Here is a 27681-nt window from a genome sequence, read left to right on the forward strand (position 1 = left end):
TCAGTCTTAAATGACCTTGCCTTTATTCTAAGACCGTGGCCCCTGGTTCTGGACTCGCCCAACATTGGGAACATTTTTCCTGCATCTAGCTTGTCCAGTCCTTTTATAATTTTATATGTTTCTATGAGATCCCCCTCATCCTTCTAAACTCCAGTGAATACAAGCCTAGTCTTTTCAATCTTTCCTCATATGACAGTCCCGCCATCCCAGGGATCAATTTCATTGTACACAATACTCCAGATGTGGTCTTACCAGAGCCCTATACAACTGCAGAAGAACCTTGTTACTCCTATACTGAAATCCTCTTGTTATGAAGGCCAACATTCCATTAGCTTTCTTCAGTGCCTGCTGTACCTGCACGCTAACTTTCAGTGACTGGTGTACAAGGATGGCCAGGTCTCGCTGCACCTCCCCCTTACCTAACCTAACCCCATTGAGGTAATAATCTGCCCTCTTGTTTTTGCCGCAAAAGTGGATAACCTCACATTTATCTACATTATACTGCATCTGCCATGCATCTGCCCACTCACTCAACCTGGCCAGGTCACCCTGCAACCTCCTAACATCCTCTTCACAGTTCACACTGCCACCCAGCTTTGTGTCATCCGCAGACCTGCTAGTGTTGCTCCTAATTCCCTCTTCCAAATCATTAATATATATGGTAAACAGTTACGGCCCCAACACCAAGCCTTGCGGCACTCCACTCGCCACTGCCTGCCATTCTGAAAAGGACCCGTTCACTCCTACTCTTTGCTTCCGGTCTGCCAACCAATTTTCTATCCATGTCAACACCCTACCCCCAATACCATGTGCTCTAATTTTAGTCACCAGTCTCCCGTGCGGGATCTTATCAAAGGCTTTCTGTAAGTCTAGATACACAACATCCACTGGCACCCCTTCATCCATTTTATTTGTCACATCCTCAAAAAATTCCAGAAGATTAGTCAAGCATGAATTCCCTTTCATAAATCCATGTTGACTTGGACTTATCCTTTTACTGCTATCCAATTGCCCCATTATTACCTCTTTAATAATTGACCAGCATCTTTCCCACCACCAAAGTCAGGCTAACTGGTCTGTAATTCCCAGTTTTCTCTTCGCTCCTTTCTTGAAAAGTGAGATAACATTAGCAATCCTCCAATCCACAGGAACTGATCCTGAATCTATTGAACATTGGAAAATGATCACCAATACGTCCATTATTTCTAGAGCCACCTCCCCAAGGGCCCTGGGATGCAGACCATCAGACCCAGGGAATTTATCATCCTTCAGTCCCATTAGCCAACCCAATACTATTTCTCGCCTAATGAAAATGTCTTACAGTTCCTCTACCCCCTTAGATCCTCAGCCCTCCAGTACATCTGGGAGATTGTTTGTGTCTTCCTCAGTGAAGACAGATCCGAAGTACCTATTCAACTCTTCTGCCATTTCCTTGTTGCCCATAATAATTTCACCCGTGTCTGCCTTCAAGGGACCCACATTGGACTTTGCTACTATTTTTCCCTTAACATATCGAAAGAAGCTTTTACTGTCCTTCTTTATATTCCTGGCCAGCTTCCCCTCGTACTTCATCTTTTCAGCCCGTATTGCCCGTTTTGTTTCCTTCTGTTGTCCTATGAAAGTTTCCCAATCCTCTGGCTTCTGGCTACTCTACGCTGTTATACATCTTTTCTTTTAGTTTTATTCTATCCCTGACTTCTCTTTTCAGCCACAGTTGCCTCTTACTCCCCTTATGATCTTTCTTCTTTTTTGGAATGAAATGATCCTGCATCTTCCGGATTATGCCAAGAAATTCCTGCCATTTCTGTTCCACCATCATTCCTGCTAGGATCCCTTTCCAGTCTACCTTGGCCAGCTCCCCTCTCATGCCTTCATAGTCCCCTTTGTTCAACTGCATCACTGACACTTCCGATTTAACCTTCTCCTTCTCAAACTGCAGATTAAAACTAATAGTAAGATTAAATGAGAATTTACCAGTTTGAAGTTTGATCTTTATTTTATGAAGAGTAACGTTGAGGAATTACGTGAAGACCCTGCCAGTACGCATGCATGTCAATCTTCAAAGCAGCGGTGTGAAATCACAGACAACAGTTATTGAACTGAACATAGTAAGATAAGAGAACCATAATACCAGTTGACCTTTATGATAGAGGGCTGGGAGTGGAGGGCACGTAATCCCTCAACGTTACTCCTCATAAAATAAAGATCAAACTTCAAACTGGTAAGTTCTTGTTTAATCTTACTATTTTACTTCGGAGTCACGCGAGTGACTACGTGAAGATTTTAAAGCTCTGTGATTTCATGCCGTGGAAAACAAATCCAGGCATCATACACTGCATCAGTAGGCCAATGATGAGTGAACATTAATATTGCATTCAGACATGACATTGATATAGACATGTTGATGCTATTAATGAACAATAGTGCAATAGTAACTCCCTCAACCGGGAGGAAACATACCTAACATAGAGTTGGCAAATACTCCCAATCTGGCAATGAGTTTGATCTGAATATTTGGACAGATCAATAGTTTGACCATCCTGCAGCTGCTAGGATGTGGTCCATAACCCTGCTGCTGAGGTATAGCGGTCCTGGTGGAGTGAGACTCAAAATGTCAATGTTCACTCCAGTATATGCCAGACCCATTTAATCCTCTGGAGAAGGTTTGTAGTGATTCCTTCTAACGAGGTTTATGTAACTAACAATATAGCTAGTCAGAGTCTATAAGACTCTTAAAGACCTTGACATACTGGTGTAGATGCATGATTACACGCAACCCAAGGTCCATGGGATATGCAACATCTAGTTTGGTCTTATGTCCCTGTCTACTCTGCTGGACTAATCATGAACAAAACATGTTTATTATAGCCCACAGATGTGATCATCTTATCCAGTGCAGCAATGACTGGACCCGTAGTGCTGTACTCAGCACCATGGCATAACCACTAGTAAGTGAGTTTGACCAAGGACAGGGATGTTGCTGGTGCCCATCGGCGAAGTGACGTAGCACAATGTTATCAACCCATATCTCTGTGTCCCTAGACCTGGGAGGTTTTAAGTTGATGATACCCTTCATAATCTAGATGTCAGAGGGTGAGACCGGACAGAGTAGTTTATGTTCACCGCAGCCAAATGATGAGGAGGTACTTCAGGCGCAGTAAATGGAATATTAACTTAATGTTATAATCCCATAAGACTGAATTTCAAGATGTCAGTCATCTTTGCCAAGTTAAACGAAAAGAAGCATAAACAATACTTCCCATCTCCTATGAGGAATGCTGCTATTTGATGCTATTCCTGCAATCTGCAGTGAGCACTCCCAATGCTTTAGGTTTGATAACCCGAGCCGCAGGAACGATCTCTCAGAGTCTGTAAGTCAATGAATTGATTATATCATGCAGAGGATGGTTTCAACACCACAACTGAACCAGGATCTTTGTGCCCAGAAATAACCATGTAAGGTTTTATGCTCATTCCCCACATTTGCGGGAACCATGGGTAAATCACCCAGGCAGGCACTATGAAAAGCCGGAAGCGGGAATTTTGCATGACCCGTCCTACGAGGCCAAATGGAGGAAGACATAAAAGACCATTCCTCCCTTGTGTAACGAGAATGCACCCTTCGCCACTGATGTGCCTCGTATTTTTGCAACTGGTGATTGAGCCTGGATGCAAGCATCTCGATCGTTAGTGTTCCATCGATTCACAATGTCATTAAATACCTTGTGATCGCACATTCATTCTGTGTTGTCATTGATTTGCATGATAATACACCAGTGGTAAATGCGGTTAGGTAAAAGTATCACCGGATACTTTGATTTCATTGTACCTTAGTGATTAACATATTCCACCACCAAAGTGTATCACCTAGGATTTGTGCATGCAGATTATGCATATTCACACACCTTTAATGCACAGAACGCACCTGGTGTTCATTGGCAGTTGATACCATGACTAAACAATTGATAACTCGTGCTAATCCCATCTGCCTCCGTAACTAGAGATGGTATTAGTAAATTCCCCATCTTTGAGCAATAGCATCAGTTTGTGAATGACTGAAGATTTACGGATGAGAGGTTTTAGTGGAGCAACGCCGAATACTGTTCGTCCACCATTGTGACTTTGATAGTTTCAGCTGCGAATAGCAGATGTCTAATCTTTTGTCTCAGAGCCGAATCCCAGACAAATAAATGGATTGATTGTATTCCAATAATCAATAGTTTCAGTTGGTATCAGCTTGATTTAAATTTAACTGGACGGGTTAGAACCCCAATTTATCAAATGTAGCTATGTGGCTGATAGGCTAATTTAGTAAAATTCAGTATGTTCAATATCATCCAGATTGGCCATAATACTTATTTGTTAGCTCTGTGCAGTCAACGCACTGATTGTAGTGATTTGGTAAATAATCTGGAAACTGAAGTTAACCCATTTTGCAACGCCTCTGAGTGTCTCATTGCCTCATCCAATTATCTCCGAACCCTGTGGGCGGAAATGATCACATGGAAGTTATTCAGAAATGTCTATACTGCACTTGCGGTTTAAGGCTGTTGACAATGATCAGTCCACATCTCCATAATTGTGAGCCTGCCTTGAAAGGCTACTCCAACCATACCTGTTGTGCAGTGTAAACTAATCTTATGTTATCCCAAACCAAGGTAAATATTCAAACCAGTGTAAATATTACCAACTTGTATCCGTGACAGGAGATATCATGATGTGGCTCCCTACCTTCACACCGCCGGATGGGGAACTTCCAGGAGTTGCCTCAATCAGCTTCATCCTTCCACATCCGAATGGGAGGACTTATGCAACCTGACCCAGGAGCTGCCTCAACCATGTGTGCATGATTTTGCACTTCTGCTCCTGGGAGGTAGAGGAGCTCGAGTACAGGGTTGGCACATCTTCCAGGAAGGCCATTCTGGGCTGTGGCCTAAAAAGACCTTTGTCTTGGTTGTACGGCCTTCAAGCTTTCACCAGCTTCAGTTTATCGTGGTTTGCTGGTGGGTGCGTAGGGGTGCTGCTGCTGGAGATGTGAGGTCTTGCGTGATGATGTGGCCTTTTAATGAGCCCAAAGGCCCTTGTCGAGCTTCTTGACTTGTTTCATCAGGTTTCCCAAATGGCAGTATCCCCCTGATAGCTGTTCACCGCAGAGGCACTGAGCGAAATACAGTTCCCTGGTGCTGGGTATTTGGTAGTTGTTATTCACAGCCTTCTCCTACTGCTGGTTGTTGTTCCTGCACCCCGAGCACACTTGTGGTATCTTCAGCCAATCCCTGTCTTCAGAGTCAGCCCAGAAGTGACTCCTAATGCTCCCCTCTGTCGAGGGAGATGCATTATGCAGCCCTCAATAAGGTGCTGCCATGGGCGTCCTAGGACCCCATGGTGACTAGAACTCCATATACCGGAGCATGTCACATTGGAGCATCAGCTCCATCAACCGCTCCATGCGGGATATGCGATCATAGTCACTCCTGCCGGCGGTGAGTCTTCACAGCCCGACTCATCTGAGTCTTTGGGCCTGTCCGATTTCTGCTTGGCCTTCCCGCCAGTCTGTGGCATCGATTCCGACTGTGCAGGTGCCAGGCCGGAGACTGCTGATCAATAGCGATCCAGGTGCAGCCTACCGCTGCTGACTGCCCGCAATTCCGCGGTCCTCCTCAGTCAGTCTGGATGCGGTCCATTCCTGTAACATTCTCATAAAATAGCACAAAACAACCTTTGAGTTAGGATTTTACCTGCATGTCCTGTTTTAAACCTTCTGCTTCAGGAGCAACGCTCCTCCCGAGCCTGGTCTCCTGGTCTTAGTTGTTGCAGCTGGGGTTCCCTCTGTGGTCCTTGTAGAAAGGTTTCCATGTCGGGTATTTCTCCCCCGAGCTTTACCTCCATGGTCCCTATAGCAGGGCTTCTCCGCGATGTTCTCCAGTCGGGGCTTCCCCCCCCCCCCCCCCCCGCCCGAGCTGGGTATCCCCGCAGTAACTGCAGCCGGGATATTCCCGCGGTCCCTCTAAAAGGGAAAGCCGCGATTTGCAATGTCGGGGTGGGGGAGGGGGTATCTGCTCTGGGTGCCACCAGCACCAATATGAAGCCGCTGGTTTTCTGCCAACGGCTCGGAAGGCACATCCACCGCCGCCCGCTCCCCGCGTTCCGCGGTCTCCGGAACGGTTCTCCAGGTGCCACCAGCACCAATATGAAGCCGCTGGTTCCACCGCCAGCGGCTCGGTAGGCGAATCCACCGCCGCCCGGTCCCCACCTTCCGCGGGCTCCCGAGCGGGTTCTCCACCTATATGAAGCCGCTGGCTCCACCACCAGCGGCTCGAAAGGCGAATCCACCTCCACTCGCTACCCGCATTCTGCGGTCTCCTGAGCTACTTGGTCCGTGGGCAGGCATCCCCGTGACCGTGGTTCCCTAGAAGTTCGTGACTGGGGTTCCCCTTAGTCCCGACTTTGCCCCGGACTTTTAGCAGGACGTCTAAGTGGAGGTTCCTGCAAGAAGATGAAAAACCTGAAAACGTTTTTTAAAAACTTACCTCAGGTCTGTTGCTGGCAGGAGAATCACGTCCATCCTGTCAGTCATCACGCAATGCTATAGACAATATGGACACGCATGTGTACTAGCGGGGTCTTCACATAGTCACTCATGTAACTCCGAAGTAAAATCATATTATGATCACTACCTCCAAGCGGTTCCTTTACCTCACGTTCTCTTATCATAACTGGTTCATTGGACAACATTAAATCCAGAATTGCCTTTTCTCTGGTCGGCTCCATTACAAGCTGCTCTAAGATTCCATCTCTGAGGCATTCTACAAACTCTCTTTCTTGGGGTCCTGAACCAACCTGATTTTCCCCAGTCTACCTGCATATTGAAATCCCCCATCACCACAGGGGCATTACCTTTGTTACATGCCAGTTTTAACTCCTGCTGCAACTTACACCCTACATCCGGGCTACTATTTGGGGGTCTGTAAATAACACCAATTAGTGTCTTCTTGCCTTTACAATTCCTCAACTCAATCCACAGTGACTCTACCTCGTCAGTCCCCATGTCTTCCCTCGCAAGGGACTGAATTCCCTCCCTCACCAGCAGAGCTACCCCCCCCCTCTGCCCACCTGCCTGTCCTTTCTATAGGATGTATAACCCTGAATATTAAGTTCCCAGGCCCGATCCTCCTGCAGCCACGTCTCAGTAATCCCCACAATGTCATATCTACCAACCTCTAACTGGGCCTCAAGCTCATCTACTTTACTTCTTATACTTCGCGCATTCATATACAATACTTTTAATTCCTTACGCATCTCACCTTTCACATTGATCCCTATTACACTTGGCCATACTCTCCTATCCCTTTGTGAGCTTCCTTTCCCGTTAATTCTGGGGTCATTAACCATCCCTTTACTCTCTTTCCCTTTAATTCCATCCTCGACTATCACATTTGACACCCCACCCCCCCTTATTCAGTTTAAAGCCACCCGTGTAGCAGTGGCAAACCTGCCTGCCAGAATGCTGGTCCCCAACCTGTTAAGATGCAATCCGTCCCTTTTGTACAGTTCCCCCTTACTGCAAAACAGATCCCAGTGATCTAAGAGAATCTTTCAAGAGAGAGCTAGGTGGGGTTCTTAAAAATAACGGAGTTAGGAGATATGGGGAGAAGGCAGGAACGGGGTACTGATTGGGGATGATCAGCCATGATCACATTAAATGGCGGTGCTGGCTCGAAGGGCCAAATGGCCTACTCCTGCACCTATTGTCTATTGTCTAATTGCATATTTATATTTTCATAAGCCAAGGTCCTACATCACAATTTCCTTTTCCTTCTTTTTGGTTGTGCCCTCAGCTATATACGGAGGAACATTGCTCTGCAATTGCCTTCCAAATTCCATCTTTTCCCTTTGACTAAACTCTCCTTATGTCGTTCAGTGTCCAAGTGTGTCTTGTAGCATTTCTTACCCCTTTGACTCAACTCTCACGTGGCCCAGTGTCAAAGTGTGTCTCGAACCACTTTTGCCTAGCCCATCTTTAAAATGAAGAGATACTGAATAAAGGCACGCGGATAATGCTAATTCCTCAGTTGTTTTCGTGATATGTAGGAAGAAAGAGCAAAGGCCTCGAGAGGACATTATAAAACTGTGCAACTTTAGACATGGGCAGGAACTACACAGTGAATGGCCGGGCTCTGGGGAGTGTGGTAGAGTAGTGGGATCCAGGAGTGCAGGTACATAGGTTGAAAGTGGATCACAGTTAAATGGGGTGGTTAAAATGGCTTTTGGCCCATTGGCCTTCACCAGTTAGGGTATTGATTATAGAAGTTGGGAGGTCAAGCTGGAAAGAGTCCAGGGAAGATTTACAAGGATGTTGCCAAAACTCAAATACCTAACTATAGGGGGGGGGAGGTTGAGCAGGCTTGTACTCTATTCCTTGGAGTGTAGGAGGATGAAGGGTGATCTTATAGAGGTGTACAAAATCATGAGATGAATAGATGGGGTAGATGCACAGTCTCTACACAGAGTTGGGGAATTGAGAACCAGAGGACTTAAGTTCAAGGTGAGGGGGGAAAGATTTAATAGGTAAATTTTTCACACAGTGGTGGGTATGTGGAATGAGCTGCTGGAGTAGGTAGTTGAAGCAGGTAGTATCACAACAATTAAGAAACATTTGGACAGGTGCATGGATTGGACAGGTTTAGAGGGATATGGGCCAAGTGCAGGCAGGTGGGATTAGTGTAAATGGGACATGTTGGTCGGCGTGGGTATGTTGGGCCGAAGGGCTTGTTTGCACACTGTATGATCCTATGACTCAATTACTCTATATCCACAATATGCATAAACTCGGATCCTAAGTGTCATTGAAGCAGCTGAGTATAGCTGAACTACCTCACAGCACTCAATTCCACATTCATCTTACATGGAGCGCACTAAGACCAACATCTGCAAAACTAAACATATAAAGTAGCCTACTCTGCCTGCATGCCAACTTGACCCCGAGTTGAGGTTTGTTTCGAAACTGTTCAATATGATTTACTTCAGTTAATCCCAGCAAAGAAACTTATGTTTTGGCTGCAGACCAGACAAGAATCCGACTGAAGTTCTTTTTTTTTTTCAACTGCACACAACCCTGGCAGTTTTCAGCACAGCGTTGGGTTTTCCTGGTACGTAGGGGAAGTTCAGACTCCACTGATTGTGCACTATTAAACATGTTGGATCTGCAGGTTTGGTAATGATTTAGGTTGACTTTGAGAGGTCATCGGCAATTCCTTAAAGGTTTTGCATTCTTCCATTTGATTTAACTTTCCTGAGGAATGTTCACATGAAAGAATAATGGCGCTGTTTAAAGCTGTTCCAGAATGTATATTCCCAAGCTGTCTCCTACAGAGGGCAATCGCGCAGTACAAACCTAAAGGAAAACACATGAATGGTGGCAAGCAGAACTAAAAGGAAGAGGTTCAAAACTCATGGTAGGACAGTGAGGATAGGAATTGTTCAGACTGTTTAGAACCTCCAATCACTTCTGTCGTTTAATCAGTTCAGGACAAATCTGTGACTGAACTCAATTATATGAGCCCCATTTACTAAAGCTCTTTAACCCTTAAAACCCTGAATAAAAGTCATCTTAACTATCTCAAAGAGAAAGTGCGGGCTAAAATTTTAAATACTTCCCTTGACAATCAATAATTGGAAAGGAATGTTTATGTATAGGTTTTGCTGATTGCTGAGTATGTACAGTTCAAATTAGGCCGTGTGTTTATTTCACCCAAGCACCCCTCTGACTGTTACATTTAATCCTCTTAGTTTAGTTTAGCTTAGTTTATTTTCACGTGTACTGAGGTACAGTGAAAAGCTTTTTTGTTGCGTGCTAACCTGTCAGTGGAAAGACTACACATGATTAATCGAGCTATCAGTGCACAGAAACATGTTAAAGGGAATAACATTTAGTGCAAGATAAAGTTCATTCAGTCCGATTAAAGATAGTATGTGGGTCAACAATGAGGTAGATAGTAGCTCAGGACTGCTCTCCAGTTGTTGGTAGGATGGTTCAGTTGTCTTATAACAGCTGGGCAGAACTTGTCTCTGAATCTGGAGGTGTGTGTTTTCACACTTCTCTACCTCTTGCCAAATGAGAGGTTTCTATTTCAACCCCAATATCCTGCCTTCTCCCCATAACCCCTGACACCCGCACTAATCAAGAACCTGTCAATCTGCGCCTTAAAAAAACCCATTGACTTGACCTCCACAGCCGTCTGTGGCAATGAATTCCACAGATTCACCACCCTCTGGCAAAAGAAATTCATGCTAGGAATCAACTTTGTGAACCTTCTCTGAACTCAAGTCAAGTCAAGTCAAGTCAAATCAAGTTTATTTGTCACATACACATACGATATGTGCAGTGAAATGAAAGTGGCAATGCTCACGGACTTTTGTGCAAAAGACAAACAACAAAACAACCAAACAAATTATAAACACAATCATAACACACATATTCTTTTACATAATAAATAATAGAAGGAAAAACGTTCTGTAGAGTTAGTCCCTGGTGAGAAAGGCGTTTACAGTCCGAATTGCCTCTGGGAAGAAACTCCTTCTCAACCTCTCCGTTCTCACTGCATGGCAACGGAGGCGTTTGCCTGACCGTAGCGGCTGGAACAGTCCATTGCAGGGGTGGAAGAGGTCTCTCATGATTTTGTTTGCTCTGGAGTTGCACCTCCTGTTGTATAGTTCCTGCAGGGGGGTGAGTGAAGTTCCCATAGTGCGTTCGGCCGAACGCACTACTCTCTGCAGAGCCTTCTTGTCCTTGGCAGAGCAATTCCCGAACCAGATGGTAATGTTCCCGGACAAGATGCTTTCCACCGCCGCTGCGTAGAAGCACTGTAGGATCCTCGGAGACATTCTGAATTTCCTCAATTGCCTGAGGTGGTAAAGGCGCTGCCTTGCCTTACTCACCAGTGCTGAGGCGTGTGATGACCATGTCATATCCTCAGAGATGTGGACTCCCAGATATTTAAAACAGTTCACCCTATCCACAGAGAACTCTCCCCAAAGCAAGTATATCTCTCCTTAAGTAAGGAGACCAACACTCTACCCAGAACTCCAGGTGTGGTCTCATCAAGATGTAGCAAGACTTAGTTACATTTCTAGACATTTTCTTTAGCAATAAGGACCAGCATGACATTTGGCTTCCTTACATACTATACTTACTCAGCAACATTGCTTTGTAATGCTTTTCGCATTTCTCCATTTAAGAAATTATTCTTAATATACTTCTCTATCACATCCTTTTCTATCTACAGACATGAATAACTTCATATTTCCACACATTATACAACATCTGTCAAGTTTTTATCCCTACTGATGTTAACCTATTTATGTCTCATTGCAGATTCTTTGCGTTGTTCTTTGTGTTTCCTCTGGAAGCCTATTAATTACAGCATTTCAACCTACAAAGATTCATCTTCCCTACTGCACTGTAAGTTATTATATTGCTAATACATTATCATGAATCCTGTGCATTCTTTGTGCTATCTGGAGATCCAATTATGCGACATCTGCTAGTTTCCCTTTATCTGCACTGTTTTTGACATTGCTGACTGTATTTAGCAAACACAAAATTCCCTTCATTAAGTGGTGCAGTGGTAGAGAAGCTGCCTCACAGCACCAGAGACCTGGGTTCGATCCTGACTATGGCTGCTGTCTGTGCAGAATCTGTACATTCTCCCTGTGACCGCGTGAGTTTCATCCAGGTGCTCCGGTTTCTTCCCACTTCCCAAAGATGTGCAGGTTTGTGGCATATAAAAGTGGGATGACAGAACTAGTGTATGGGTGATGGATGGTTAGCGTGGATTCGGTGGGCCAAAGAGACTGTTCCACACTGTATCTCTAAACAGGCCAAAGATCCTGTTTCACTGTGTCTCTAAGCTAAGCTAAACAAAACTAAACTAACATAAATCACATTGACTCTGCTCGATTATATTACATATTTTTTAATTGCCCTGCAATGAATTCCTTAATAATTGTCCATAATGCCTTTTGCTATTGGTATTGATTGACTACTGTCATGTGTACTAAGATTCATTGAAAAACTTTGCTTGTTATCCAAGCAAATCATATAAAACTCGACATGATTACCATCAACCGATACACAAGTACCATGCATAGTACAAAAAGATAAAGGAAACAGAGTGCAGAATATAACATTACAGCTACAACAAAAGCATACATACAAAAATGTGCAGGTGTAAAAGTTACCCCTCAAGTTCTTATTCAATCTTTCCCCCCTCACCTTAAACCTATGCCCTCTGGTTCTTGATTCCCCTCTTCTGAGGAAGGAGATCTGCATTTACCCTATCTATTCCTCTCATTAATTTTTACACCTCTAAAAGAGGTCTAGTCCTAGCCTGATCAGCCTCTTGCTATAGCTCAGGCCGAGTCCTAGCAATATCCTTTCCATCTTAACAGCATCTTTCCTGTAACAGGACGTCCTGTAATGGAATAGAAAACTCTAAACATGGCCTCACCAACCTCTTGTAGACTGTAACATGACTTCCCAATTTCTATGGTAGACAAAAGTGCTGGAGAAACTCAGCGGGTGCGGCAGCATCTATGGAGCGAAGGAAATAGGCAATGTTTCGGGCTGAAACCCTTCTTCAGACTGATGTAGGGTGGGGAGGACAGGAAGAAGAAAGGAAAAGGTGGAGCCAGTGGGCCGAGGGAGAGCTGAGAAGGGGAAGAGACAATAAGGGCTACCGGAAATTGGAGAATTCAATGTTCATGCTGCTGGGGTAGAAACTGCCCAAGCAAAATATGAGGTGCTGCTCCTCCAATTTCCGGTGGTACTCACCTTGGACATGGAGGAGGCCCAGGACAGAAAGGTCCAATTCGGAATGGGAGGGGGAGTTGAAGTGCTGAGCCACCGGGAGATCAAATAGGTTATTGCGGACCGAGTGGAGGTGTTCGGCGAAACGATCGCCAAGCGTGCGTTTGGTCTCACCGATGTAGATCAGCTGACATCTAGAGCAGCGGATGCAATAGATGAGATTGGAGGAGGTGCAGGTGAACCTCTGCGCACCTGGAACGACTGCTTTGGCCCTTGAATGGAGTCGAGGGGGGAGGTAAAGCGACACCTGTAGCATTTCTTGCGGCTGCAAGGGAAAGTACCCGGGGAGGGGGTGGTACGGGTGGGAAGGGAAGAATTGACCAGGGAGGTATGGTGGGAGGTTACACAAAAAAGCTGGAGAAACTCAGCGGGTGCAGCAGCATCTATGGAGCGAAGGAAATAGGCAACGTTTCGGGCCGAAACCCTTCTTCAGATAGATGCTGCTGCACCCGCTGAGTTTCTCCAGCTTTTTTGTGTAACCTTCGATTCTCCAGCATCTGCAGTTCCCTCTTAAACACGAGGTATGGTGGGAGCTGTCTTTGCGGAAAGCAGACAAGGGGGGAGATGGGAAGATGTGGCGAGTGGTGGGGTCACATTGGAGGTGGAGAAAATGACGGGGGACTATTTGCTGTATGTGACAGCTAGTAGAGTGGAAGGTGAGGATTAGGGGCACTCTGCCCTTGTTACGAGTGGGGGAATTGGGAGAGAGAGCAGTGTTATGGGTATTTGAAGAGACCCTGGTGAGAGCCTCATCTATAGTAGGGGAGGGGAACCCCCGTTCCCTGAAGAATGAGGACATTTCCGATGCCCTGCTGCCCTGGGTGCAGATGCGGCATAGATGGAGAAGTTGGGAATAGGGGATGGAGTCCTTACAGGAAGTAGGGTGGGAAGAAGTGTAGTCTAGATAGCCATGGGAATCAGTGGGTTTATAGTGGATGTCAATCAGAAGTCTCTCACCTGAGATGGAGATAGGGAGGTCAAGAAATAGATTCAGATTCAGATTCTCCAGCATCTGCAGTTCCCTCTTAAACACGAGGTATGGTGGGAGCTGAGCAAAATAGCAGGGCAGTATAGGAAATTGTCCAGGTTTATTTGAGTGCTGGATTGAAGTTTGTGGTGAAATGGAGGAAGTCAGTGAATTCTGTGTGGGTGCAGGAGGTAGCACCAATGCAGTTGTCGATGTAGCGGAGGTAGAGGTCGGGGATAGGGCCCTGGTACGTCTCGAACAAGGATTGTTCGATGTACCCTACAAAGAGGCAGTGCTCTTGGTTCTTCTTGGTCCTCCAAAATATTCCAAATGGAATTTAAACTGGAGGTGGTGAAGGGAGGGCTTAAGCCAGAAAGGGTTACTGGGAAGAAAGAGCTACTTTAAATGTAGTTGCATCTGGTTGGGTAACTTTAGTTGGGTGGAGATTATTCCATGCTTTAATTGTGTGGGGGAAAGAACGAATTGCTGTATACATCTATGACTAATGAGGGCCAATTTGTCGAAAGCCTCTTGACCACCCTATCTCCCTATGACCCCACTTTCAAAGAAATCCTTTCTCAAGATATTAATATCACTGCCAAAGCCAGCAATTATCATACATCTTTAATTGCCCCTCAGAAGGTGATGGTGTGGATATCTTGAGCTGTTTTAGTATCCAGGTGAAGGTATGCCCAAGATGCTGTAGGGCAGGTGTGGCTCTGTGGCGCAGTGATAGAGTTGTTGCCTTCCAGTGTCAGAGACCCGGGTTCGATCCTGACTACAGGTGCTGTCTATACAGATTTGTAGGTTAATTGTCATCTGCAGAAACTGAAAACTGTCCCCCGTGCGTAGGATATTGCTGGTGTGCGAGGTGATTGCTGGTTGGCGCAGACTCGTTAGGTTGAAGGGCATGTTTTCTTGCTGTATCTCAAGTCTAAAGTCCAGTGATTATGAAGATGCAGAGAATTACTTCCATGTAAGAACAGCAGGTGACACGGAAGAGAACATATTATGATGTTGTTCCACTTCCTGCTGCCATTTGATAAGGGGACAGTAATTTGAAACTGAGGCACAGAGACATTTCTTCTCACATAGGTGATGATTCTCTAGAACTCTCTTCTGTTGTGGAGGCTAGAGCAGCAAAGGCATGTTTTTGTATGTATGTGCTAAGGATCTAATTCTAATAGGAGTAGTCAATACATGTGGACCCAAAGCCATCTTCAAAATGCTTGGAAAGTTAGATGGCTCTAAGGTACATTATTGTCATATGTACCTAGGTACAGTGACGTTTATTTTTTAAATACAGTTCAGTAAAAAGTTTACTATACACGAGCACAATGATACCTAAGCAAAAGATTGGAGGCATGGTGGATCACATCGGGACAGCCATTTTGTATAATTCATATCGCAAGATGCTAAATGATGCAAATTGCTGCACTCATTCAAGATTTCATTGGACCACTATACCTGTAACATCAAACGAGCAAATCAAAGCCAACACATCCGGTAGAGCTGGTGGAGCCACTGCCCCAGAGACCCAGGTTCAATCCTGACCTCGGGTGCTGTCTGTGTGGGGTTTGCATGTTCTCCCTGTGGGTTTCCCTGGTTTCCTCCCACATCCCAAATTATATATTGCGGTACCCCACTAGTCACTGCCTGGCATTGTGAAAAGGACCCGTTTACTCCTACTCTTTGCTTCCTGTCTGCCAGCCAGTTCTCTATCCACATCAATAATGAACCCCCAATACCGTGTGCTTTAATGGCCGGTTCTCACGGTGCAACCTGATGCAAGATGTCACCAGAGTGAAGTGGTCATGGTCCAGCACGAGTTCCGCACGATATAACGGGGGGTAGATAAAGAGTTCCCACGGTACTCGGCAATTCTGTCATTTGTGCGAGTGACTTGTCCATCTCCCGATCTTTCCCGTTAATCGTGAATGAACATCGTGGACTGTAGTGTAGTTAATAACGTGGCACAAATGATGTCACTTTTTTTCACACACTATATAAATATCCTCCGTTCGTATAATTGGCTCATTTGCAGACATGCCTATACTAAGTTGGTTCAAGTACAGGCTGGTTGTTATTTTCATTGACACGCTGTATGCATTACCGCAACATGTGCATCGAAAACGCTTACGTGAAGGCAGAAGGGCGAGATGAATTAAAAAGAGAATTAAGAGGAAATCTCACTGGGTTAAGCCCATGTTTCAATGGAGACCTCAATTTGGACAATATGAGCAACTGCTTTAGAGACACGATTACTGCTTCAAGCAAAGAGGGAGTAAAAGCTGTCTGCCACTACTTTTACATTGCAGCTGCAGGGAACAGACAGACTTATAAGATAAATTAAAGGTAACTGCAAAAACAGCACTTTTACATCGGGAGATGGACAAGTCACTCGCACAAATGACAGAATTGCCGAGTACCGTGGGAACTCTTTATCTACCCCCCGTTATATCGTGCGGAACTCGTGCTGGACCATGACCACTTCACTCTGGTGACATCTTGCATTGTATGTTTTTAAATCATGAATAACATTAAATTGTTCTCCTGTACATAAACTAATATATTGTTATAGATACTCACATGAGCACCCGGGATACTCCGCAGCCTTCGTCTCCAGCAGGTTGCGCTTTCTCTCCCCATTTTTATAATCCTCTCTGGATTTGTCCTAGAGAATCTCATTGCATTGGTACCACTCCACCAGATCCCCCTCTTGTTCCCTGTTGAAGTTATATGGCCTTACCTTCTGCCATCTTCCCTTTATGTTATCATCTGCTGAGGCTATTGGGGAGGCAACAGCTACTGGGGAGGCAATCTCAAATCCACCTTGATCACCCTCTCCCTGCTCCAAGGAGCCCACAGGCAGTGGTATCTCTGGCATCTGCTCTTGCCTCTCCACCTGTCTCTCTTGCTGAGTCTCCTCCTCATTTACCTGCATGTCTAAAAAGTTTCTGACTTTCTTTGACCCCATTCTTTGCGCTTTTCTGAGAGGAATCTCTGCAAGTCTTACTGTGAAAAAGATTCTCAAACAATGACAATTAGGTGGGACGTCCTCGATGGATACATGGTCCATTGGCGATATTGAGACCACCTTTTTTACTCACCTTGTGTCCCCTCTGTCAATCTTCCGGGTTTACCGTTCGCAGGAGTTCCCACGGTACCCGCAAGAGTCATTACGGATATCGCACGGATATCGCACTGGCATCTGCATTCATACAATGTTGCAACGCTCACCACAAAGTGCTCAAGTCACTCTTGGAGAAATTAAAAAATGTTTGAATTTTCTCCCGACATTACAAAGTTACACGACTACCTGCCGTTAGCGCCATGGAGGTCCTCGGTGGTCCACGAATGCTGTACTGTTATCGCAGGAGGTTCCCACGATGTTAAACTCTTGTTACGCCTTGCATCAGGTCGCACCGTGAGAAAGCCCTTTAAGTTTGTATACTTATCTCTTATGTGGAACCTTGTCGAAAGCCTTCTGAAAGTCCAGATATAACACATCCACTGGTTCTCCCTTATCCACTCTACTAGTTACATCCTCGAAAAAATCTATAAGATTCGTCAGGCATGATTTACCCTTCATAAATCCATGCTGACTTTGTCCAATGATTTCACCACTTTCCAAATGTGCTGCTATCCCATCTTTAGTAACTGATTCTAGCTGTTTCCTTACTACCGACGTTAGACTAACTGGTCAGTAATTCCCTGTTTTCTCCCTCCCTCCCTTTTTAAAAAGTGGTGTTACATTAGCTACCCTCCAATCCTCAGGAACTACTCCAGAATCTAAAGAGTTTTGAAAAATTATCACTAATGCATCCACTATTTCTGGGGCTACTTCCTTATTGAACTACAACAATTGTTCATCCCAGTTTGGCAAAAAAATAAATCAGGGAAGGTATTGCATCCATGGATAACAAGGGAAATCAGGGATAGTATCAAAACAAAAGATGAAGCGTACAAATTAGCCAGAAAAAGCAGCCTACCAGAGGACTGGGAGAAATTCAGAGACCAGCAGAGGAGGACAAAGGGCTTAATTAGGAAAGGGAAAATAGATTATGAAAGACAACTGGCAGGGATCATAAAAACTTACTGCAAAAGCTTTTATAGATATGTGAAGAGAAAAAGCTTAGTTAAAACAAATGTAGGTCCCTTGCAGTCAGAAACGGGTGAATTGATCATGGGGAACAAGGACATGGCAGACCAATTGAATAACTACTTTGGTTCTGTCTTCACTAAGGAAAACATAAATAATCTCCCGGTAATAGCAGGGGACTGGGGGTCAAATGAGATGGAGGAACTGAGTGAAATCCAGGTTAGCCGGGCAGTGGTGTTAGGTAAATTGAATGGAATAAAGGCCGATAAATCCCCAGGGCCAGATAGGCTGCATCCCAGAGTACTTAAGGAAGTAGCCCCAGAAATAGTGGATGCATTAGTGATAATTTTTCAAAACTCTTTAGATTCTGGAGTAGTTCCTGAGGATTGGAGGGTAGCTAATGTAACACCACTTTTTACAAAGGGAGGGAGAGAGAAAACGGGGAATTACAGACCAGTTAGTCTAACGTCGGTAGTGGGGAAACTGCTAGAATCAGTTATTAAAGATGGGATAGCAGCACATTTGGAAAGTGGTGAAGTCATTGGACAAAGTCAGCATGGATTTATGAAGGGTAAATCATGTCTGACGAATCTTATAGAATTTTTCGAGGATGTAACTAGTAGAGTGGATAAGGGAGAACCAGTGGATGTGTTATATCTGGACTTTCAGAAGGCTTTCAACAAGGTCCCACATAAGAGATTAGTATACAAACTTAAAGGGCTTTCTCACGGTGCAAATATATATTAGGCACTTTGGTGCCATATGATTGTACTTCTAATAAAATAAAATATTTTAAAAAAGCAAAAAAAAACTCTGTACCTGGCTTCACTTCTCACGGTGCGACCTGACGCAAGACTTAACATGAGTTTAACATCATGGGAACCATCGTGGGGTACCGCAAGGCTCAGTTCTGGGACACCAGCTACTTACGATATATATTTATGATTTGGACGAGGGAATTGAATGCCACATCTCCAAGTTTGCGGATGACACGAAGCTGGGGGGCAGTGTTAGCTGTGAGGAGGATGCTAGGAGGCTGCAAGGTGACTTGGATAGGCTGGATGAGTGGGAAAATGCATGGCAGATGCAGTATAATGTGGATAAATGTGAGGTTATCCACTTTGGTGGCAAAAACAGGAAAGTAGATTATTATCTGAATGGTGGCCGATTAGGAAAGGGGGAGATGCAACGAGACCTGGGTGTCATGGTACACCAGTCATTAAAAGTAGGCATGCAGGTGCAGCAGGCAGTGAAGAAGGTGGATGGTATGTTAGCATTCATAGCAAAATGATTTGAGTATAGGAGCAGGGAGGTTCTACTGCAGTTGTACAGGGTCTTGGTGAGACCACACCTGGAGTATTGCGTACAGTTTTGGTCTCCTAATCTGAGGAAAGACATTCTTACCATAGAGGGAGTACAGAGAAGGATCACCAGACTGATTCCTGGGATGTCAGGACTTTCATATGAAGAAAGACTGGATAGACTCGGTTTGTACTCACTAGAATTTAGAAGTTTGAGGGGGGATCTTATAGAAACTTACAAAATTCTTAAGGGGTTGGACAGGCTAGATGCAGGAAGATTGTTCCCGATGTTGGGGAAGTCCAGAACAAGGGGTCACAGTTTAAGGATAAGGGGGAAATCTTTTAGGACCGAGATGAGGTAAACTTTTTTCACACAGAAAGTGGTGAATCTCTGGAATTCTCTCCCGCAGAAGGTAGTTGAGGCCAGTTCATTGGCTATATTTAAGAGGGAGTTAGATGTGGCCCATGTGGCTAAAGGGATCAGGGGGTATGGATAGAAGGCAGGTACAGGATACTGAGTTGGATGATCAGCCATGATCATATTGAATGGCGGTGCAGACTCGAAGGGCCGAATGACCTACTCCTGCACCTAATTTCTATGTTTCTATCTTTCTATATGGTGCAACACAATTGTAAAAGCTAACTGTTTCAGGACTGGACGAGGGATGGTCAAGATTATAAACAATGATCTTCTTACTTCTTTTTTTTATGTCTTATTCTCTTTTTCCTATTTTCCTATTTTCTTTTCCTCAACTTTCTTCACTCATTCGTCTTTTTTCTTTTTCTTCACACACTGTATATCTCACGTCTTTCTATCCTTTACTATCTAATTTATTTTTCTTATTCTTATCTTTCTTTATTATAACAAAAAAAAAATATGAAGCTGTACATAAAATGTATTATGAAAATATATATTAGGCACTTTTGGTGCCATATGATTGTACTTCTAATAAAATAAAATATTTAAAAAAAGCAAAAAAAAAACTCTGTACCTAACTTCACTTCCACGACCGAAACAGTTCAGAAACAGTGCTTCCATCTTCTCTGGGGCAGCATGCTCTGCACAGGTGGATAAATTAATGGTGATATAAAACTATTTCATTACTTGTAAAATCGTTTTGGACATCATGACATTTTGAAGGTTTTTCCATAAATCAATTTTTTTCTTGAACTTCCTGAATAATAGAACTTTGCAGCAAAATAATTTGACTTTTTTCTATTTCTTGGACCAAGCTCGTTTAGAGTGGTGGGTGGTAACGCACATCAGAAGACTTTCCCTCTAACCCTGCTGCTGGGCACCCTAAGGTAACATTTACTTGCACTAAGCCTTTCTAGCCCAGAAAAAAAAATTGCTTTTACTGAGTCGTAAGGGAAAGCAGTTATTTCAAGAGATTTTCATCTCTGTTAAAGGAACTTGCATTCTTTGTTAATGAGCTTGCTCTCCGAGGGCAAGCTCATTAACATGATATATGATAATAAATTTGTATTGTTGTATTGTATTGTATCTAACCTGTCCTGATCCCGTTCACATGAAAACAATAACCTATGTTTTATTTATTATTCCATTTTTGGCAAGGGAGGTAATCAACGTGTCCCTTTACCAAGCATTATCAGCCTGGGACAATGCAGTCGACTAAATTGATTTTGCTAAGTTGGAAAGGATGCAGAGAAGATTGACGAGGATGTTGCCAGGATTTGAGGGCCTGAGCTACAGGGAGAGGGTGAGCAGGCTGGGACTCTATTCTTTAGAGTGCAGGAGGATGAGAGATGATCTTATAGAGGTATATAAGATTATGAGAGGAATAGATAGGGTAAATGCCAGTCGGGGAATCAAGGACCAGAGGACATAGGTTTAAGGTGAGGGGGCAAAATATTTAATAGGAACCTGAGAAGTAACTTTTTTTTATACAGAGAATGGTGGGTATATGAAACACGCTGTCAAATGAGATCGCTGAGCCATGTGATAGGCAGGTGGGACTAGTGCAGATGGGGCATGTTGGTCGGCATGGGCAAGAGACCAAAGTTGGGCCGAAGGGCCTGTTCCCACCCTGTATGACTCTTTGACTGCAGCTGAATGTGTTACCAATGTTTTCTTCTTAAAGGCTGTGTCTTTATAAGTGATGCTACCCGATTTACAAGTTGCCCTATATATTCATCAAGAGAGATAAATATATATGAACCGACATGACACACAAGGAACTGTAGATGCTGATTTACAAAATAAGACACAAAATACTGGAGTAACTCAACGGGTCAGGCAGCATCTCTGGAGAACGTGGCACAAGGAACTGAAGATGCTGGTTTACAAGGTGCCGAAGTAACTCAGTGGGTCAGGCAACATTTCTGGAGAACATAACGCCACGTCACCTATCCATGTTCTCCAGAAATGCTCCTGACCCGCTGAGTCACTTCAGCACTTTAGTATATATTAAAAAAAATAAATGAGGGTGAATTAACTTTACTGGTGGGAGTATTGAGTCATTCTGAGAGGCTGTTTATTGTAGTAAAACCACTTTGCACTTCCAGGGAAGTTTTTTAGACCACTATCATTAACAACGCCTCATTGATCTAAGATTTAGCATCTGGTAAGGTTTCTCTGATGCTGGCTGGTAGTAAGATCTGGCTTCCAATACCTCAAACTTCATCCTCAGGCACAAAATGTATCACAGGTTTTTACTGTAGTCTCACCAGTTCTGCATCTGGGCTACAAAAACACAACAACACGTGTGATTTTCTTTCATAAAACGCTGGCCTATTTTCTTCCCTTCCGAAATCTTTGTACAAGAGCAGGAACACGAAGAAAACCTTTTCCAGCTGCTGTGCACAGGACTATCTAAAGAAAGGAAACCTTTTGGTAACCAGAGGGTTCAGATTTTCAAGAGGTGCAGCTGGGAAGATAGAGAGACATTTGATTTCATGCAGTCAGCTGGCATATTGTCGAATACGCTGCCTGAAAGTGTGGTGGCATCTCTAATATTAGATTCTTGAAAAGAAAAGAAATCCATGGAAATAAGGAAGAGGTAACATTGGGTAACACTGTGCTGATACAAATAGATTAATCGACTTTAGTTCAGAGATGCGGTGCAAAAACTGGTTCTTTGGCCCACTGACCTCACGCTGACCAATGATCCCCAGACACTAGCATTATCCTACTACACGCTAGGGACATGTTTCAGATTTTTTGCCAAAGCCAATTAACCTACGAATCTGTATGTCTTTGGAATGTAGGAGGATACTGGAGCACCCGGGGAAAACCCATGCAGTCACAGGGAGAACGTAAAAACTCCGTACAGACAACACCCGCAGTCAGGATCGAAATGTGTAAAAAATACTTTCCCCACACATCTCCTTTAAACTTTGCCCCTTTCATCTTAAAGCAATGGCCACCAGTATTTGATATTTCCACCCTAGGCAGGAGGTTATGACAGTTTACCCTGTCTATACCTTTTCCAGGGGGAAGTTGAGAGGGGAATGATTTAATAGGAACCTGAGGGGTACCTTTTTTGCACAAAGGGAGGTGGGTGTATGGAACAAGTTGCCGGAGGAGGTAGTTGAGGGAGGTGCTATCATAACATTTAAGAGGTATTTGTACAGGTACATGGATAGGGCAGGTTTAAAGAGTTATGGGCCCAGCACGGGCAGGTGGGCCTAGTGTAGATGGGGCATGTTGGTCGGTTTTAACTAGTTGGGCCGAAGGACTTGCTTCCACCCTGTATGGCTCCATGACACTCTGAGCTCCCCCAGTCAGTAAAGCTCAGCTTGCATGAGATATAGACACAAAATGTTGGAGTAACTCAACTGGTCAGGCAGCATCCCTGGAGAAAAGGAACTGGTAATGTTTCGTGTCGAGACTCTTCTTCAGACTGAGAGTCAGGCTGACCTATTCCTTTGCTCCAGAGATGTTGCCTGACCTGCTGAGTTACTCCAGCATTTTGTGTCAATCTTTGGTGTAAACCAGCATCTGCAGTTCCTTCCTACACATCTATCAGAGCATAAATGACAAACCCAACCTTTATAAGTAAAGGTCAGTTCAACCCAACCACCCTTAAATAGAATCCACCTATAATTCCTTTAAGCTGCTTAAATCCCACCCTACTGGCCCGCTCCCAAAGCAGTCGGTGAAATTGAAAGTTTATGAATATCTCTGCCATGCAAAAACAATCAGAAACACACACAAACCATGAATAATTAAAAATACCATTACAAATCGGTGACTTACTAGAAGACACAAACAGCATTATTTTTAGAAATTGATAATTGGATCACTTAAAGACGTCAGGAAACAATTAAAAGCAATTAAATATATTAAAACAACTCAATTAAATAAAAAGAAGGAAATTATCTTGTAATTCCACATCTCTCGGCAGCCGTTCCCTCCCACTGCAGTGAATGGGTCGAATGGAACTGAGCCAGATTAACCTGGCCCAGGCTCAACGGGCAGATTTCCCAGTCAAATTGTTGGGAATTTACGAGGATGTTGCCAGGTCTCAAGGGCCTGAGTTGCAGTGAGAAGTTGCGCAGACGAGGACTCTAATCCTTGGAGCACAGGAGGATGAGGGGTGATCTTATAGAGGTATATAAATTCTTGAGAGGAATAGATCGGATAGACGCACAGTGTAGGAAGGAACTTCAGATGCTGGTTTAAACCAAGGATAGACACAAATGCTGGAGTAACTCAGCGGGTCAGGCAGAATCTCTGGGGAGGAATGGGTGACGTTTCGGGTCGAGACCCTTCTTCAGTCTGATGCACAAAGTTATTTGGCCAAAGTAGGGGAATTGATAACCAGAGGACAAAGGTTTAAGGTGAGGGGAAAAGATTTAATAGGAAGATGAGTGGTGGGTGGTAGATGTATGGAACGTGCTGCCAGAGGAGGTTGTTGAAGCAGGTACTATCGCTACATTTAAGAAACGTTTAGACAGATACATCGATAGGACAGGTTTAGAGGGATTAGAGGGATAGAGGTTTAGAAGGATGTAAGTGTCATTGGGCTGCACATTGCTTCTGTAACAAGGAGATGGTCACGTGCCCTGCAGATTTCTGCTAGCTGTTGCAGCGAATGGACCAGCAGCTGTTTGCATCTGGCGCCTACACTTCACCATTGTCACAGCTGGGCTATCAGAAACAGCAACAAGTTAACTCAGCCGGTTGCAAGTTTACATTCTTTTCCAAGATCTCCGAGTTAACTATGCTGTAATCTCAGTGGCTAATTATAATTTATCAGTGTACTGTTTATGCAACTGGAAGGCCGAATTGCAAACATATTTGAAACCGAGATAAACTCCGTATCAGTTTGCTGTTTCACTGAATTTAGTGGTCAGTCAGATCTGAGCCTTTGGTCTTTCATTTTCTAATTCATTTTCTCGCAAATTCCATATTTTGGACATTACTATTCATTTCTGCTTATGAAAATTTCTTAAATTATAGATACCTCTACTTCAATAAATAGAAATTTAGTGGATTATATTGTGCAAATGCTGTAGGTTTAAACTATGGCATAGAGTCATAGAGTCTACAGCATGGAAACAGGCCCTTCGGCCCAACATGCCCCCATCCACTCTAGTACCACCTGCCCGCTCTTAGCCCATAACTCTCTAAATTCTGTTCCTACAACATGAACGTATGAACATGATCACAAGGGGATTTGATTACAAATAGTTCATTGTTTGCATGTTGCTCATTTCAGACATTTTTGGTTGCTGCATTTAAAGTTGCACTTAGACACAAAAAGCTGGAGAAAGAACGTCACCCATTCCTTCTCTCCAGAGTTGCTGCCTATCCCGCTGAGTTACTCTGGCATTTTGTGTCTATCTTCAGTTTAAACCAGCATCTGCAGTTCCTTCCTACACATTTGATGTTGCGTTTGTTGGGCCAACCTTCAGATCAGATGGTCACACTTTGAGCTTTCAACTCAGATGGGTTTCATTCACAGTGTTTTCATTTCCCTGGATATTTAGGTAAAGTTACAAAAATTGAATAGAAAACCCTCTTCACTTTATTTTATGACAACACTTTTCAATGGTATTTTATATAGTCTTAACTATATTAAAAAATATCCTCTTGTCTGCACAATGAAATAGTGACTGATTTTGATTTAGTTCCTGGGCTAATTGGGACCCGTTGGGTCCCATGTTCACACGGGAGGGCTGGTCCTCCAACGCAATATTCCACCTCTCCATCAATTCCAATAGTGGAGGCCAGTGGGGGGGGGGGGGGGGGGCTTTTTTCTGGGGCGCTAGTATGGGTTGTGGAGGAAAGGAACTAGTTTCCAGAGGGCTAGTATGGACATTGTGGGCCGAATGGTTTCTTGGGCTGGCAGCTCAGTCACTCAGGCCTGATGGGCTGGCAGCTCAGTCACTCAGGCATGGTGGTCTGGCAGCTCAGGCCTGGTGGGCTGGCAGATCAGTCACTCAGGGCTGGTGGGCTGGCAGTTCACTCATGGCTATTCCTTGAAATTCCATTTCAAACAGAGTGCAGGCCATCAAATTCAATTTCATAGCATTTCAAACAGAATGCAGGCCACCACCTTCAATTTCATAGCATTTCAAGCAGAGTGTAGGCCACCACATTCAATTTCATAGCATTTCAAGCAGAGTGTAGGCCACCACATTCCGTTTCATAGCATTTCAAGCCGAGTGCAGGCCACCACATTCAGTTTCATAGCATTTCAAGCAGAGTGCAGGCCACCACATTCAGTTTCATAGCATTTCAAGCCGAGTGCAGGCCACCACATTCAGTTTCATAGCATTTCAAACAGAGTGCAGGCCACCACATTCAATTTCATAGCATTTCAAGCAGAGTGCAGGCCACCATATTTAATTTCATAGCATTTCAAGCAGAGTGCTGGCCACCACATTCAATTTCATTGCATTTCAAGCAGAGTGCAAGCCACCACATTCAATTTCATATCATTTCAAGCAGGTTGCAGGCCACCTCATTCAGTTTCATAGCATTTCAAGCAGAGTGCAGGCCATCACATTCAGTTTCATGGCATTTCAAGCAGAGTGCAGGCCGCCATGTTCAATTTCATAGCATTTCAAGCAGAGTGCAGGTCGCCACATTCAATTTCATAACATTTCAAGCAGAGTGCAGGCTGTCACATTCAATTTCATAGCATTTCAAGCAGAGTGCAGGCCACCACATTCAGTTTCATAGCATTTCAAGCAGAGTGCAGGCCGCCAAATTGCCAAACAATTCATTTCATAGTCATTAAGGGCTAACAAATCATTTATTGCAAGTACAGAGAAGTACGGAGCTGACCAGCGAAAAGACAATTCTGGATTTAGTGTTGTTCAATGAACCAGATTTGATAAGAGAACTAGAGGTAAAGGAACTGCTTGGAGGTAGTGATTATAATATGATTAGTTTTAATCTGCAATTTGAGAAGGAGAAGGTTAAATTGGAAGTGTCAGCGATGCAATTGAACAAAGGGGACTATGAAGGCATGAGGGATGAGCTGGCCAAGGTAGATTGGAAAGGGATCCTTGCAGGAATGATGGTGGAACAGCAATGGCAGGAATTTCTGGGCATAGAAACATAGGAAATTAGGTGCAGGAGTAGGCCATTCGGCCCTTCGAGCCTGCACCGCCATTCAATATGATCATGATCATCCAACTCAGTATCCCGTACCTTCCTTCTCTCCAAAAGGAAAAAGATTCACAAGGGAGTAGGAGGCAACTGTGGCTAGCCAAGAAAGTTCAGGGATAGAGAATAAAACTAAAAAAAAGATGTATCACACAGCAAAGAGTATTATCCAGAAGCCCCTTGTCCTGGATTGGGAACACTTTCATAGGACAACAGAAGGAAACAAAACGGGCAATACGGGTGGAAAAGATGAAGTACGAAGGGAAGCTGGCCAGGAATATAAAGGAGGACAGTAAAAGCTTCTTTAGATATATTAAGAGAAAAAGAATAGCAAAGTCAAATGTGGGTCCCTTGAAGGCAGACACGGGTGAAATAATTATGGGGAACAAGGAAATGGCAGAAGAGTTGAACAGGTACTTCGGATCTGTCTTCACTAAGGAAGACACAAACAATCTCCCAGAAGTACTGGAGGACAGAGGATCTAAGGGGGTAGAGGAACTGAAAGGAATTTTCATTAGGTGAGAAATAGTATTGTTTGGCTAATGGGACTGAAGGATGATAAATCCCCTGGACCTGATGGTCTGCATCCCAGGGTCCTCAGGGAGGTGGCTCTAGGAATGGTGGACGCATTGGTGATCATTTTCCAATGTTCAATAGATTCAGGATCAGTTCCTGCGGATTGGAGGATAGCTAATGTTATCCCACTTTTCAAGAAAGGAGCGAGAGAGAAAACGGGGAATTACAGACCAGTTAGCCTGACTTAGGTGGTGGGAAAGATGCTGGAGTCAATTATTAAAGAGGTAATAATGGGGCATTTGAATAGCAGTAAAATGATTAGTCTAAGTCAGCATGGATTTATGA

The sequence above is a fragment of the Leucoraja erinacea genome, chromosome 3 (genome assembly GCF_028641065.1).
Source record: "Leucoraja erinacea ecotype New England chromosome 3, Leri_hhj_1, whole genome shotgun sequence".
In the NCBI taxonomy this organism is placed as follows: domain Eukaryota; kingdom Metazoa; phylum Chordata; class Chondrichthyes; order Rajiformes; family Rajidae; genus Leucoraja; species Leucoraja erinaceus.